Genomic DNA, 6000 nt, shown 5'->3' on the forward strand with positions numbered 1-6000 from the left:
TCCGCATTACTGTAGACAATGCTTTATGGAGGGCTCAGAGAGTCCACTGCAAGGAAAATTTAGTGAGCCCAGACACAAATTGGCTTTGTCGTTAAAGATTTGTCGTTTCTTTGGCAAATTTATTAGATACATCCACCAGAAAAATGAATTAATCTATTGTTATTCATGTCTTAACTTTTATTGGCACAAAATTTTTCGAAATAGAATTTTTTTCGAGAAAACTCTCGAATCTTATTTACACTTTCGTGATTGGTTTTAAACAATCTTCTTAGTCATAAGAATTAATTTTTTAACAACACAAAGGAAATATACGAGACATCAAAAAACTGTCTTCCGGTTCTCAGACGGAAACCAAGCATTGGAATCCAATAAATGCCTCTCTTCTTCGAGCTTCTTACTTATTTGATCCCTCGCCTAATAAAAGAACTCTTGAAACCAAGAGGACATTGATGACAGTTTCGATAGATGCCTGCCTTCTCAACTGCAACCTTGCCTCAACCAACAGGCATTCAATATTGTCTTCTTTTGTATTGCGATCCCAAATGCTGAGTTCTCGGGTTTCTCCTAGGGAGAGAAAACTGACGAGAGAAATGGTGTAAATTTACCTTCAAAAATCCACTCCAAAAATATTTCAAACATGCAAAAGAATTTTATCCGAAGTGGAGGGAGTGGAATATCAAACTTTTTGAATGGACTTCTTGTCATCGAAATCTGAGAGTCGATTTTGTGCGTACTTTTTCATAGTGATTTTTTCATACTCGATTTCTGATACTTCAAAAAATGCTTGACATTTATTGGATCTATATAAAGGTTTGGACATTTTATTATTCTAAACGCTATTTAAACTGACAGCTGAATTACCTAAAACCACTCTGCATGTGAACTACATTTGCGCTAGAATTAAATTATTTTCACGTAAATTTCTGCGCAATTATTCGTAAAAGGATAGAAATATTTTGATCAACATAATAAGCTTTCCTCGATATTCCCTTAACGTCATAAGGTAAAGTCTTGGACAACTGGAAAAGCTCATTTCAAGTCTATCGTTTCATTCAAAGGAGTTGTTCTCAGCAATGACAAGATTGTACACGTTAATATGTGGTCAAAATAATTTAACTTATGCTCATCAAAATTCACTGCCGTAAAGCTATTGGCCCAATCTTCTGTGATTACCTTCCTCCAATTTTACTTTGGAACCCCGCTTTGTTCAAGAGCGAAATACGTCCCATCAAAGGTCACCATTGTCCCTATGTAACTAATAAAGAAAGAAAGATCCAAGTCCACATACTGCCACTGTTTGAGGTGTCCACATCCTCCGGCTCATACAGCTCACTAATCTGCTCTTTCATCCTTGATTTTCGTTGGAGAATGTGAAGAGCTATCATGTGAACATTACATTGATGAAACTTATGGAGCAATCAAAATTGAAAACTATTAGCGATGAATGACAGTTTCGTAAACATTTAATATGGTAGGCTCTGTTTGCTTATAGTCGAGTGGAGTTCATCGACAGACATTGCATGATGTTTCGTGAGTTTGCAATTGGATTAAGGAGAGAGAGGAATAGAATTAATATTATTGATAGTCTCAGTCAATAAAACCTGATATTCGTCTCAGTCGATAAAACCAAACTTGACTTTATAGCACATTTAAAGTGCCTTAAAACATTGGAAAAACTGAATCATAACTTATATTAATGCAGGTCACTTTTCAAACTGGTCATGAAGGTTGTCCAGATGGCATAAATGACTCAACAAAATGCAAATTTTAAAATAAAGAATGATTTACAAACTAGCACCCGTGTCTGAGAAATGGATAATGGATAAATTTCAACGCCAAAATTTACACGGCGGTTGTGTTAGCATATTTTTGGTAAATTTTTCTCGACATCTAATAAAAATTATGCAGCCGGACCATCTATAAGAAGGCTGCTGTAAAGAATTAAATGCACAATTATTGCTTTTAGAATGTAATCCTAAGTACGATAAATTTTTTAGGAATTATGTAGGGGTCATTTGCGTCAGGCTATTTGATTCTTCTAACTTATACATTTCTAATTCTATATAGGGATAGGGGTCATGAATTAGCTGCTATGGAATTCTACCTACAATCAAATCAATAACCAATTACAACGAAGAATATTACAATACACCTTGCAAAGTATATCGTGTTTTTTACTCATACATTGATGCAGGAAGAAAATGAATTTTTTTTCAGTACAAAAACCCATGATCCGTGTAGAAATAGTGATTTAAAATTCCATTGACATTTATTAGTTGCAAAGCGAGCGACTTACTCCTATGGCATGAAGGGAGCTGGGACGATGAGTGACGTGAACTCAATAACTTGTGACGACCATCTGTCTCAACACGTCAGGACGACCAAGCATCCGCTCAACTCATGTATTTGCTACCACAACGCAATCCTAGCATGTATAGCGCTTATATCTACATGTTTCGTACAGCTAACATATGTACATGTTTCTTGAAATAACATATGTACATGTTTCGTACAGCTAATATATGTACATGTTTCTTGAAACTAACATATGTACATGTTTCATAGAGCTGACATATATACAACTGTACATATTCTATAGGGCTGACATGTACATAATTTCTTAGAGCTGACATATGTAAATGTTTTGTAAAGCTAACAATGAACAATTGTACATGCTTCACAAAGCAAACATGCATATAATGCGCAAAGTTAACATAAAAATGTTTCTAGGGTCAAATATGTACATGCAGGTAACATTATGAAATAAAAATGTAGAATTCAAGTAGTAAGAGGTCCTTTTTCTGGAGATAACTTCTGAAAATGCAAATAGGTGTTATCGTTTGACTATGGAATAGATCCACTGACTCATTATTCATAGAAGAAATTTTATAAATGAAGTGTGCTAAAGACTTATATTATTAACATCACGTAATTTTTGCATAATATATCCTTGTGATTAATGGGGATAAGATGCTTAGATTATTCAATATAAATGGTAACCGAAAAAGAATAATTTCAATTCTCAGTCACTTTTTCTAGACAGCAAACTCGATCAAAGTCGAAGTCATTCCATTATGACGGAATGTATACCCAACCTAAATTATTAAAATTCTAATTAAAATATGTGAATGTTAGGAATAATTTGGTGTTAACTGGTACTTTCTTCAATTAGAACAAAGACAGAATAAATAAGCACAAGTAAATTAAAATAATCGTGACACTCATTATGATGAAGTGAGAAGAAAATATACGCCTGACACAGAGCTCTTTGATTGTCGTTCTAATGCATTATGTAGTGTCACATGAGAATCAATATAAGGAACAAGGCAAGTAGAATTGCAGGGCCAGGGTGGCTCTGGAGATTGGGCGGCGCATCTTCCCTGTCATTATGGCGGACTACGGACGGGCCGAGACGACTCTGTAAATAGGATACGTCACTCACGGAGACAAAGAAAATAATCATGTGGAGAATGAAACTATGACTTCTTGCACTAGATGGCGCTGTAAGTAAGCTGAAGAAATGTAATTAATATGACTTGGTAGCTCCATAAAAATTAAAACAGTTATATCTTTGTGTAGACAACCGTTTGAAAACCGGTATTTAAGTGATGAATAATTTATTACTCTGTATATTTGATTTGATATATGAATTACTACTGTACTTCAGTGAGCAAGTGGACCAGGAATACTATCGAAAATAAAAATAATTGTGTGCAATATCGCAAATAAAATGTCAATTTAAGTCATCTCGAAAATTAACATGAGAATTTGGATAACAATGAGAATCTGTCACTGCCTGAGGTCCAATTTAAACGTCAATCCAGGTTTTATTACGGCAATTATTGTGTAGAAAATTGCTTAAAAGCGAGACTAGTCACCTGCAATATTGTTGCAAGGGATGAGGTGTCATAGCTTTGAATATATTAGAAAAAAAAGGAATAATGGCACACGAGAATTTTAAAAATTTAGACGTTTGAATATCTGTTTGCTTATATCTTATAGTTTCATTAGCAGATTGCAATTAACAATGCAATCTTCATTAAATTTCAATTATAAATTGCATAATCTGCATTGCAATTCTCAATAAACGTCAACATTGAAAAATGTATATTATATATAACAAATTGAATTTATTAATCTAACTTGAACATCATTCTCTTCAAGTTCATTGTAGATTTGATTCGTTCAGAATTAAATTCGTGAATTTCGGGGTCGAGAATGAGGTCTCGGACTCCATTCTGAATCACAATCGATCTCGTGGGAGCTCATGCCGCTGATGGATTTTCTTTGTGTTGTGAAGAAGGCAATCGAACTCTGACGTCGACTCCAATCCTCTTCATTCCATGCGTAAAGAACTTGTTTTCACCCTTGATGGTAATTTTTCCTGAAATTTTCTTTCGGATGCCATGTTATTGGTGGTATTTGTTACCGAGGCAAAATTCTCGATTGGAACGAAATGCTGTTAGGCAAGTTACAAAGCAAAGTAAAGCGGACTGGAACTGCATTAATTTGATTGCGGTCATGTGTGGTGGCAAAAATACTAGGAAAGAAGAAGTAGACTGAATTTGATATCTATGCAAAAATACTATAGTAAAATCAATAAATACGAATGGCAGACTTTGATTTTATTAAAAAAAACTATTCAATTTTTTACATCGTAAGGGTTACGAGTCCAATTGTAGTGAGGGGCTTCATTTTCGTCTTTTTATTTTATTTCAAACGAAGTCACAATAATTTCCAAGCAGTGGCATGACAAGGGTTTTACTGCTTTTTTTTACTTTTTAGTTTGAATGAAGCACACAAATATTTTCTTTGGTTCTGTTCATTGTTTTCATAGGCAAACTTACTCTAAAAATATCTTGTGCTGCCATATTTATTGACACCCTCAATTTTTCATGGCCAAAACGAGGTAGTGGGGCATTTATTTGATCCATGTCGGGACTAACCGTAAAGCAATATGGCGACCGTGGTCCGTATATTAGGTATATTTACCACATGATATTTGGTGCCTTTCTGAGGGACAGCCACGCCCATGTTGGCTCCGGGCGTGACGCTGGAGGGCGCCGATCATATGGACAGACATGCGAGCCACGGCCTTCCCTGCGCCTGCTTATGCACTGTGAAGAAAAACTTCTTATGAGTGCAATAATTGAAATATTTTATTCTTATTAAAGAAATTCTACAATAAATGAACTATAAATTTATTGTTTATAGTGCACAGTGAACTGACTGTGAAGAGCTACTTCTTTTCAGTGCAATAATTGAAATATTTTATTCTTTTTACAGAAATTTTACAATAAATGAACTATAAATTTATTGTTTATAGTGCACTGTGAACTAACTGTGGAGAGCTACTCCTTTTGAGTGTTATAATTGAAATATCTCTTAATTACAGAAATTTTACTATAACTGAGCTATAAATTTATTGTTTATTGTTTTTGTCTTACTTCTTGACTTATTGTATAATTTGTCGTGCGGAACATATGTGGGGTTTGTGCAAAAATGATCGATTACTATCATGTGACAATGAAAACTTATAAGGGTAAAAAAACATTGTTCAAAATTAACGACGATTGATGCAACCATGTTGCATCAATCGTATGGTCATAAATGTTACTACATTTTATTAAAGGGAAAACTGAGACAACTTGTGGCTTTACATAATCGCCGATGGTTGGACGCTTTCTTTCGTCTAGCTTTTTCAATGCAAGGAATTGCACTAAAATTGACCGTGCAGTGAAGACTCCAGCTTTCACATTTTCGTTCTTGATGCAAATGCAAGGGTAAGAGGCGAAGGCATTAGAACAACAATCCATTCAATGGAAGAAACATAGGGAAGTAATTGATTTCTTAAGATGATTGAAACTTTGTCTGGAAATGATTTATTGTTTCATGGAAATAATATTGGAATTCAATAAATCTAATTTTTTTAATTGTCTCACATATAACTTTCTGTTGACATTCTAATACCATGCATAACAATGACAGGTGCTGTATGCA

The sequence above is a fragment of the Hyalella azteca genome, unplaced genomic scaffold (genome assembly GCF_000764305.2).
Source record: "Hyalella azteca isolate HAZT.00-mixed unplaced genomic scaffold, Hazt_2.0.2 contig7452, whole genome shotgun sequence".
In the NCBI taxonomy this organism is placed as follows: Eukaryota; Metazoa; Arthropoda; class Malacostraca; order Amphipoda; family Hyalellidae; genus Hyalella; species Hyalella azteca.